Source organism: Palaemon carinicauda, chromosome 4 (assembly GCF_036898095.1).
Source record: "Palaemon carinicauda isolate YSFRI2023 chromosome 4, ASM3689809v2, whole genome shotgun sequence".
Taxonomy (NCBI): Eukaryota; Metazoa; Arthropoda; class Malacostraca; order Decapoda; family Palaemonidae; genus Palaemon; species Palaemon carinicauda.
The window spans coordinates 131,150,075-131,162,574 of record NC_090728.1 but is presented as its reverse complement, the minus strand read 5'-3'; positions in this window follow the sequence as shown (position 1 = coordinate 131,162,574).

Below are 12,500 nucleotides of genomic sequence, written 5' to 3'. Positions count from 1 at the left end.
TATATATATATATATATATATATATATATATATATATATATATATGTATATATATATATGTATATATATATATATATATATATATATATATATATATATATATATATATATATATATATATATACCTATACATATATATATATATATATATATATATATATATATATATATATATATATATATGTGTGTGTGTGTGTGTGTGTGTGTTTGTTCATATATACATACATGCATATATATATATATATATATATATATATATATATATATATATATATATATATATATATATATGTATATATATATATATATATATATATATATATATATACACACACACACATATATATATATATATATATATATATATATATATATATATATATATATATATATATATATATATTAGTCCTTCTCATGAGTTATAAATACCACTTAATATTTATTTTGCTCTGCCTCAGGATCTCAAAGTCTTTAAGGAAATTTCTTTAATAGTAAATATTTTTACCTGACCAAGGGCTCAAACCTATGGCCGATAGAAATAAGGATATACATTTGACTTTTTAGCCTAACCTGTATTCTTATTTTTACAGATCAAAAGGTATTTATAACACATTTGAAAACAAAAATTTAAAAATATGACAGAATCTTGATTAACCAGTTTTGGCATCCAACAACCTATCATTATTGTCCTTTACATCAAATAAAAAATGTGAAAAAAAAAACGGAAAACTTTCTTGTAAGTTACTGGCAGTGATTTAAAGTGACCTCGATATCGTTACAAAAAATTTCCTTTCCTTGAAACTTTTGTATAAAGAAAAATTAAAGGCTGCTCATAAATGGCAGAATCAAGGGACTGTTAGATCGCCCTACCAAACAGGACAATGCTCACACCCTGACCATATATAGATGGAACCAGGGAGGGCCAAGATGTGTAGAGATTTTCTAGGGTGTGGATGTGTTGTGCCCTGAGTCGTTGCATTAGCTTTCTGTTTCTGGCTTAGAATATCATTGAAAAGATATTAGTAAATCTTATGGAGAAACCCAAGTGATAAGAAACAGTACAGTATGTCTGTTCCTAACTATCTCTACCTCAAACGTAAAAACACGAAGAGAGAACGGAAAAAATGGAAAGTGTGTGAATGTAATAGACTCTACCATAAGAAATATTTGCATATAGCTTAAACATCACTGGTAATGAACGGAATAACTTGTATTGGCTATGCCCACACTGCGTACGTGAAGTCAGACAAGCCAAATTATTGATATCAAAATTAAAGGAAGATGTCTACGTGAGAGATTTGGCCCTGAATGAACAAGATGCGAAAATAGATGACTTGGAAAACAAACTTACGGACCTTAGCACAGAAGCAGAAAATTCCAACAAGACTACCGACCTAACTGAGAAAGTTGACATTCTTGCCATGAAAATGGAATCAATTAAAGCAACACTTCAAACATTGATAGACCTATAACCGGAGAAACCGACATTTGCTGACAAAGCTAAGTTACAAAGTCTGTTGATAATTAAATCAATTAATTAAACAACTAAAATTGCTGAAAGAAAACGTGAGGTTGAACAGGCACTTAATGACATTCTTATACTTAATACGAGGTGAACTACGAATGGAAATATTGTTGTAAACTTTACAAACAATATGATCAGAGAAGAGGCAGCAAACAAAATTCAGACATTGATGGCTGACACTGAAACGAGAAAAATATGAAAACTAAAACACAAAATAATGATATGCAATGTGTACAATCATGAAGATGATAGAGTAAATGCTTTGATTCAAAGAAATCGCTGCCTGGACCAAATCTAAAATATAGAAGAGGAGATAAGTGTAGTCCTGAAGAAAAATGCCTCGGGGTAGACCACCCACTACATGCTGGAATGTGATCCTGAAGTTCGGAGGGCTATTCATGATAATGAGGACAAAGGTTCGTTACGATGGGGTATTTATAACATACATGATACCACGTGATCACTTACTACCACTGACAGAGGTTTGAACATCTTAAAAAGGATTGTAAGTCTAGGAATGATGATAAAGTCTGCGGGAAATGTTCAGGAAAACATTCCACCAAGGAGTGTAATTCGCAAGGGTCAAAGTGTATAAACTGCGCAAAATTAAACAAACCAAGTGACCATATAGTAAATTCTAGAGACTTTATAGATTATGACTAAGAAATGAAAAGACGGGCAGAAAATACTGATCATGGTTACTAGGGATATCATAAACTGTGGTTATATAAATATACAATCTATAGGTAATAAGACTATTCAAATTCGAGAACTGATAAACAAGAAATATTTGGATATGCTAGCATTATCTGAAACATGGTTAAATAACTTGAGCAAGAAAAATATCACTGAAATGACACACGCCCGACACACACGTCTTCTTTCACATACCAAGAGGGGGTAGGTCCAATGGGGGTGTTGGACTCTTTTATTCTTAAAAGTTACACAAATCTCAATTTTTTTTAAAAGAACCAGTGTAACAAGCTTTGAATATATTGAAGTAACAATATACAAACCTAGAACTAACGGTAGTATCTTTTTTGAAGAATTCCGTGCTCTCACTGAGATGGTTATCATGGAGAAAAACAAATTAGTTATCTGTGGAGACTTAAATTTTTGGATGGATGACTCATCCAATCCTGACACTCTGGCATTTAGTGAGTAATTAGAGTCATATCAAACACTACGCGGTATGAAACATTAAATACTCTGAACGAACAAGGTAAAACGAGAGCGGAGGTCCTGTAGAATGAGGTTCTGCTGTATGGGACCAGAAAAATAGGCATCAAAGTAAAGTAAGTAAGCAATGGCTGCTGATGACTCAGCAGGTAGACCTATTGGCTCCCCCAACCACCTATCCGTAGCTCACATGGATGACGACGTTTCAGCAATAAAAGGAACTAACGAGTTTTAGCAGGGCTCGAACCCCAGTCTGGTGATCATCAGGCAAAAATCATGTCAAAGGACCACTGCAACCCATAACCCCGGAGGCATTATAGTCATCAATACTTACATTTCCGTCTCTCCATACTATCATCGTCAACTTTACGCCCAGCACCAACTTTCTTAAAAAAGTCACGATCAAAATTTCGTACCAATAAAAATGAATATTGACAAACAGTTTTCATGAATGTTTAAAAGCTTATTGCAACATTCACACTACATCTATATAAATGACCATTGAGTGCACTTTTTATAGGTATACTCCCTCTCTTCGGATTCATTTGCAAAGGTCATTAGCATTTTTTAGGCGGCCTCTTTTCAGAATCAGCTATTTTTGTATTTATGATCGGCCTATCATTGACTAAGAATGATCGTATCCGTTACTGACAAAGGAAAACATTAATGTTGAATACACACACACACACACACACACACACACATATATATATATATATATATATATATATATATATATATATATATATATATATATATACTTAATGGATTCTTTTAATCTTTATTGAATGATAAACAGATCTACTCATATATATATATATATATATATATATATATATATATATATATATATATATATATATATATATATATATATATATATATATATATATATATATATATATATATATTAAGGAAATGATGATAAGGTTTATTTCAAAACTGATTTACACTCTGGTACTCCTTTATTAACAAACAAAAATTCACAGGTAGATGACGCAACACAGTCAGACGTTGGCTAAGACAGAAATGTAACCAATTCTTTTTCATTACTAAAGTTTTCAATGTTTATTACATTGATTATAAAAACTTCAAATTAAACCATCATCGTGTACCCTCTGCCATGTAACTATTATTCGTTTAATGATTTGAAACAGTTTAAATAAGGATATCCTCTATTGAAGGGAATTCTATTAGGTATTGCTGTAGCAAACTCCTCCCACCTACTTTAACTAAGCTGATGATTGTTACCTAGGTCAATTTTACAGGGACATGACTTACCATCCATGTGTTCTGATGAAGAAAGGAAATACTATACACTTCTATAATCATACTCAGGTTGATTTTCGGTAGCATATGAAAATTTCACACCATTTTCCAATAAAACTATTTGTTCTTCGTAAGGAAACAATCGTTGGACAGTTTACCAACTACCAATTCTCTAGCCACTACATTCCCACCACACTTTTGTGACACACGTTGTTGTCAAATAATCGACTATACTAGTTGGGACAAGGTGCCTCTGATGCCACCTATTAGCGGTAAAGTAAAAGTCGTTACGCTGTAAGGGAAGGAGGTGGAGACGTCTGCGTTATTATGCCTTTCGATAGGTAACAATATTGTTATTCGACGAAGTTTTTACTAACAATTCATGTTATACCATGAAAAACATTAAAGTATTTTGGTTTCATAAAAATGTAATGGAAAATTAGATCAAATAGCAGTGTAATTACTTGATTGTCTCACCGATTTCAGTACATGTGGCATTATCTTGCAATCTGCGTGACCCCCAAATGTAATTGAATGAACGATTGTTTGCTGAGGAAATGTGTCTGGGAATTTTATTGTGAAGTTTATAATTTCCAAAGAATTAGGTTGTGGTCAAACAGCAAGAGACAACAAGTTCACCTGCGTCTGCTTTTGAGATTTTTTTTTTTCACAAATAGCAACATAAATGAAGTAATAAGAATTTTAATGAATGGATGATGGGAATAATTAGCAATTACATACTCTACTGCTAAGGCCATCTATGACCTATAAATATAAACAATGTGAAGAGCTTTTTAATCCTTGGATTCTGGAACCTTCCATGACGTCATTCTGATTGAAAAAATACCCATTAATAGCCTACTTGATTAGAACTGAACATGATCAATAACTGAAACACATATTTCTAAATAAGTATCAATTGATCACCATTTTCTTGTTAAAGAGAATCATTCACATGAAGGGAAAAAAGGAATATGATCTGCCATCTTTTGACTAGAAGTAGAAACACTAGGATTTTATTCAATTTCGGAGAAGTGTGTGATTACTAAATCCTACTCCCATGCTATATATATATATATATATATATATATATATATATATATATATATATATATATATATATATATATATATATATATATATATATATATATATATATATATATATATAATTTTTTCAATCAATATATCGGTAATTCACAATTCCACTAATATTATTTGTCTTTTGATTTTTAGGCTCTTAAGTTATGTTAGTAATATACAAAATAAAGATAATATGCATTACGAAAATATATAGAACAGATCCCATTATTCTAAAATCAAAGAGTTGGAACTAAACCCTATATTTAGAAATCTCATATTTAAATGAAATATATTTATGTCAGCAAGAAAGTCTGAAAAAACACCCTTAGTTCCGATTTCCTGGCATTTGAGGGCAGATTTTAACAACAAAATTATTTTTCTGGACGATTTTTACGTGACCATTCACAATTTATACACATTGACTAAAATGCAAACGATGTTGAATCTTAGGTATTGACCTATTCCCAATAACGATGAAGTGAGGGTTATAAGTTCTTACTTACGATTTATTATATCTATCATTGGTTTCTAAGTCCAATTTTGTTTATACACACACACACACACACACACACACACACACACATATATATATATATATATATATATATATATATATATATATATATATATATATATATATATATATATATATATATATATATATATATATATATATATTTGGGCTCAGGCCATGTCATCCTGATGGAAGTTCCTTCATTAGTAGCTTCCTAGGTTATATTTGACAGTGATATATCCCAGAGAATTTACCAAAGGTATCCAGAATTCTAACTCCTGGAGTGAATATCCCTTAAAATTGGATATCGCGTAATCAGAGGACGTATTCTTGACACATCTCATAGCTATCTACACCCCTAATAGCGTTTCCGCTTCGAGAGGGAAAAAGTGGCAAGAATATAGGAGAGTCATTAAAGAGGCGATACTCTCGACACTCCTACTGTACTGTAAATAGTGCGCCGAATCGCCACCGCGAGGCGCCACCAAGCCATTCTATCTCTTGCAGCTTCGTTGACCGGTATTATCACGTGTTATCTCTCGCTATTTTGCAGTTATTTGTTACTATGATGCCTTCATCAGCCTCATCAGCTTCTGGAAAGTAAAGTAATATCTTTGAATTGTGTAAATGTAAGCTCTTGCCAGTTTTACTCTTCGATTGAGATCGTAATTAACGCAACAAGAGCTGTTGCCAGCCGGATGGTGTTATGAACACGGTCGTTCTTCCTGTACATCTGGTTAGCCAGAACGACTTTCCTGGCATTATTTGCTTTAATAACTTTAGCTATTTAGTATTTTAGCTAGGGATTTTTATATTATGTCATTGTTGTCGTGGATTTGGCTATTATGATCGAGCCTCACGAGTGCTAGGCTTCCTAGCCTAGGCACCTACACACTTCATGCAAGATATAACCTTCCTGGTAAAATCTTATTGAAGCTCAGGCAATATTTTATACAATTAAGATATTACTGCATAAATTTTCCTCTCCCAAGATAGTATACAAGAGAGTTTCGGTTAACGATTCTCTATGCTCCTTGACTTACTAGCCTAGGGGCTTTAGTATACTTTCGTACATGTCCCCAATTGGTCTTGTATTGTCTTCTAAGGTGAGGTTGATGCCTCCTATACCTTTTAAATCGATACTAATCTCTTGGCAAGATTTAAGAACAATTCCTCTTCCCTCTGATTAGCCTAGGCTATCCTCATTTAGCTTTGCTGTGAAATGAGTTCTGGCAAAGATTACTGGGGTGTTTCGTTTCTTTCTCTTAATCACTGAGTCGGTTTTGAGTCTAGACATCCCTAGACCATACGTGGAGGTTTTTGTATAACAATTCCCCCTTCCTTGGTCTAGCAGACAGTCCTGTGTTGGTAGATATTAGACCAAAGAAATGATTTCTTCCTTGCCTAAGATCTATGGTACGAGATTCTGTTCTCTTGCAAGATTGTGTCCTGTGTGCAGCCTTTCTCACTTGACTAACCCAACCTGGGGAAATGATTTCCCCTACTTGAGGTTACTTTATGAGATCAGAATCCTTCACGTTAGGTAATGCCTTCGGGTATTGCCTTACTTATAGGACACTTAGCCCTTTCCACTGTCTCTTTTGTGTTGGATGTGCCATCAAACTCCCTGGCCATCATTCTATATTTGACCCTAAGGGTCAAATATAGAACTGGCCTGAGGTTCCCTGTCTGCTGCCGGCTGGGCCGGCTGCCGACAGGTACCCTCATAATCATTAGAGTGTTCTTCAGTCTTCCCTTGGACTGTCTTCCATAGCCCATATGCATGGGATATGGTTGGGTGGAAGCCCGAATATAATTCCCACTTTCACTTGAACCCTCATTTGGGATGAAGGTCGGCAAGTCTGGGCCTTTGCCATCCTCCATCCTCTCTCTTTTTCTCTACCTTTCCTTTTACCGGGCCAGCCACCGGCAGCCATGTTGGTTGTCTGTCAGTCGGCAGTTACTCTGCCGTCACTTGCCGGGGGTGTCGCTGAGCGATAACCCAACAACAATAAACATACTACAGTGTGACCAGTGGCCTGCAACTAAGTTGTCGGCCGGCAGTCGGCCACCCAATGTATAGATCTGAAGACAGTAACTGCCTTCAATAGCCCAGTATAAGCCAGCATATGTTGGCAAGGCCGGCATATGTCGGCAGGTCCGGCATATGTCGCCCGGCCCGGCATGTGCTGGCAGGCCAGCAGGTCTGACGGCATACCGCCGCCAGTCAGTGCTGTAGCCCAAATAGTTTTTCCAACTTACAAGGTGCTTCATGGGTAGCCTATTGTGAGACCATCACACATAAGAGAATGATCCTCTCTACCACTTAATGGTTATCGACCTTTAACTTACTTCCAATGTTGAACCTGGAACATTGTGTTAAGAAGACACTTTATATCAAATGATATCTTCCCATACGAAATTTTTTAAGAATTTTATTATTCAATATTGGAGGAAGTCATAGCAGCGGGCCGGACAAGAAGCACAAGTAGGTGTCTTTCCTATTTCTAGCTTACTTTATCCAAGCTAATATTTAAAAAAGAAAAAAAAAATATGTATGCTGAAATCTGAGAATTTCAGCAAATACTTATAAGCTTTTCTTTCTTAACAGGAATAGCATCCCGTGTGCGGAAACAGCTTTTGCAAGGCCCATAGCAAGAATTTCTACGGCCATGATGTGTGCAGGGCCCATGCTCGCTGAGCAGTCACCAGTTTGTTACCGTTTGTAACAAACTGGTAAAAGAGGCTTTTGATGATCAATAGTCTACTGAGTCAAGGGATGCAGCAAGGGACGCGCTGCGAAAATGGGTCAGAGGTTTTCAGAAGAACACCTCTGGCCCATACCTTCCTAATAAGAGGATCAAGGACTGTCTTTTCCCTAGGGCATCTGCGGATGCAATCATTCCCCAGGCTGAACCTGAGATGCCCCTTGTTAAGATTCCGGTAGAATCTGATGTTTCGGACACCTTGAAGGGCATCCAATTAGATGCCAACATGTCGGTTGTCTCAGAGGAGACTGAGAACAATCTCCTAGTCGAAGAACTGGAGCAGGAGGATGACTTACATCCTGAGGCCGAAGTAGATAAGACCGATACGATTTCGGTATCATCAGCCGCGGTGAAAGAGCTAGTGCTTTCGACTTCATCTACTGCACCCCAGTTAGATTCCATCACGAGTTCGTTGCACTTGCTGCGGTCTATGGTGCAGGACATTCAGAAGAAATGATCCGAGAAAGAAGCTTCTTTTCCGACAGAAATGCATCAGTTGGTTGCAACACGTTTAGCCCCAAAGAAGCTAAACATCAAGGATCTCCCCGCTTTCTCTGATGTTAATCCTTGGAGATATGCAGAGCATATGCCAATGTCGGGTGGGGGGGGGGGAAGATCTTCCTCTCAGAGAAACTGGGCACAGTCCCAGTAGAGGAAATGGAGTTTTGGCCCAGCAAAGGGACCAACCCGGATTGCTATGTCCGTCTGGGGACGGAACCTGCATCCAAGGAGGAAACAGAGCCGAAGGAGACGATTGTCTTTGAACTCGCTAAGGCTCAGGCCTTATATACAACCACCTTGAAAGAGAGGGCCTTTACTAGCTTCTAGGTGCCGGCTCTCAGCAAATAGCACTCGTCCTTTATTGCTGACCCCAAATATGCCTTCCCCTTGCCCTACACTGGAGGAGTGTAGATCCTTTTCCCCTGCTTTTCCATCAGATGATAAAGACTGGAAGAATGTTCATAACACCTTCACAGTTGGGAAGCTGGAGGCAGATATTGCTGGACGACAGTTTGGCGAAGACCTCCCGAAGCTGTCGGAGTCTCTCCTGCACAGGGAACAAGAGACTAAGGAACGTCTTGCTGCTTCCATGTCTCTGCAGACTGGCTTACAGACTATGGCAAGCATCTCAGACACCCCAGATACGTACATGGTCTTCGCCAAATCTTATTTGACGACAGTCACCAAGGACTTGTACAACTTTATCAAAGCCCGAAGGATTTGTAGAGAGTTCGTGTTCGCCTCAGCTTTGGTGAGACACGAACCAAGGAAGCTCATAGACTCCAATATCGGGGGAAAAGATCTCTTCTCACGCGAAGTGATCAAAGAGGTCGTGGACAAAGCCACTATGGAGAACATGAATCTCCTCTCCAAATGGGGCTTGTCCTCAATAGTGCCCTCTCGTGCTAGAAAACAGCAACAGTTTCCCGTGGACACGGTGCCCCAGACGGTGGCAAAACCAACCACCACCTTCCAACTGGCACCCCAAACACTGACGACCCAATCGCCGGTGTTCACCCCATTTTTTGAAAGCCAATCGACGGCTTATAGACCTATGTCTTGAGGTTCCTTTCGAGGATCCTCTAGATGCCCCTTCAGAGGTAGGGGTAACAAAGGTTGACGTGGCCAAGGGGGGCAAGTCCTCCAACCAGTACTCCATGTGAGATGCTACCGGTAGGAGGGAGACTTTTCCTCTTCTGGGATCGTTGGACCTTTGATCCCTGGGCTTACAGCCTAATCTAGAATGGACTGGGGTGGAGATGGAGCTCAACTCCACCAAACTCTCCTCTATCCTTCCAGCTTTCAACCCCCATTCTGGAAGAATATGTTCAGGAAATCCTGAACAAAAGAATTATAAGGAAGACAAAGTCCATCAGATTCCAAGGAAGGCTATTTTGTGTTCCGAAGAAGAATTCGGAAAAGCTCAGAGTCATTCTGGACCTATCACCACTCAACAAGTTCATAGTGAACCACAAGTTCAGAATGTTGACGCTTCTACATATAAGGACCATTTTGCCCAAACGGGCATACACAGTCTCCATAGACATGACGGATGCGTACTGGCATGTATCAATCAACCGTCAAGTTTCCCCCTACCCAGGGTTCAAACTACAGAAAAGAAAGTACGTTTTTAGAGCCATGCCCTTCGATCTAAACATAGCCCCTAGGGTATTCACCAAGCTTGCGAATGCAGTCTTTCATCAACTACGCCTAAAAGTGGATCCAGGTACTAGCCTATCTGGACGACTGGCTGGTGTGGGCAGCATCCGGGGAAGAGTGCAGGCAAGCCTCCAAGCAAGTGATCCAGTTCCTAGAACACTTAGGATTCAAGATCAACTTGGAAAAGTCTCGTCTATCTCCAGCTCAAAAGTTCCAGTGGCTGGGCGTCCACTGGGACTTACAGTCACACTGCCTTTCCATTCCATCAAAGAAGAGGAAAGAGATAGCAGGTTCTGTCAAGAGACTTCTTCAATCCGACAGGATATCAAGAAGGCAACAGGAGAGAGTGTTGGGGTCCCTCCAGTTTTCCTCAGTGACAGATCCAATATTGAAAGCACAATTAAAAGATGCATGAGGAGTTTGGAGAAACTACGAATCAAATGCTCGAAGAGATCTACAAAGGCCGACTCCAAATTGTATGCGATCACTACTCAAACCATGGTCGGAAGCCAAGAACCTGAAGAGCAAGGCACCTCTGAAACCACCTCCACCGGCAATCACCGTTCACACGGACGTCTCAAAAGAGGGGTGGGGAGGTCACTCTCATCAACGGAAAGTCCAGGGAACCTGGTCTCCCCTCTTTTAGTCCTTCCACATCAATTTTCTGGAAGCCACGCGGTTCTTCTCTCTCTGAAGAAACTGGAACTTCGCTGCTCAAACCATATCTGTCTGGTTCTAGACAGCGAAGTTGTAATGAGATGCCTAAATCGACATGGCTCGAGATCGCTTCACATAAATCAATTGATACTGGCCATCCTCCGTCTAGCGAAGGAAGAAGAGATGGCACTTGTCAGCAGTCCACCTTGAATGGTTCCGCAATGTGACAGCAGACGCTCTATCCAGGGTCAACCCGATAGAGTCAGAATGGTGCTTAGACGCAAAATCATTCTCCTTTATATTATGCAAAGTCCCAGGACTGCAGATACACCTCTTCGCAACAAGCGACAACAAGCAGCTACCCCGGTATGTAGCCCCGTACGAGGAGCCGCTAGCGGAAGCGACAGACGCAATGTCTATAGATTGGAACAAGTGATCCAAGATCTACCTGTTCCCTCCAACCAACCTTCTGCCGAAATTCCTCGACAAACTGAGATCCTTTCGGGAGATAGCAGCAATAGTGGCCCACAAGTGGCCCAAAAGTGTTTGGTTCCCTTTAATAACGGAACTACGTCTGAAGCTGATCCCGTGGCCGGACCCAGTTCTGATTCAGCAAGTACAGCAATTGACTGTCACAGCTTCATCATAGAAAACCCAGAACCTTCATCTCGTGATTTTCTCGCCCTAGCGATCAAGAAATTGTTCGGCATTTCGAGGGACAGTATTAACTTCTTAGAAGTATACAAGTCAAATCCAACAAGAAGACAATATGAGTCTTCCTGGAAGAAATGAGTGGCCTTTGTCAAGGTGAAGAAACCTAAGGAGATTTCTACTGATTTCTGCTTGTCCTTCTTCATTCATCTTCATGAACAAGGTTTAGCAGCCAACACGATTACTACATGTAAATCCTATATGCCTTCCAGGTAGACTTTTCTAATGAAATCTTCAACAAGATTCCAAAAGCCTGCGCTAAACTTCGGCCAGCAGCTCCTAGAAAGCTCATTTCATGGTCCTTGGATAAGGTTCTTCATTTAGCATCAACTCTGAACAATGAGGATTGCTCACTGAAAGAATCGACTCAAAAGGTGATATTCTTATTTGCACTAGCCAGAGTTAGTGAAATAGCGGCCCTCTCGAGGGATGATGGCCACATTCAGTTCACAAATTCCGAAGAACTGATCCTCTTTCCGGATCCGACGTTTCTCGCCAAGAACGAGCTACCCACTAAAAGATGGGGTCCCAGGAGAATCTGCCCTATGAAGGAAGAAGCATCCCTCTGCCCAGTGTAATGCCTAAAAGTCTATCTTCGTAGAACTTCAGACTTTAAGGGAGGTCAGCTTTTCAAG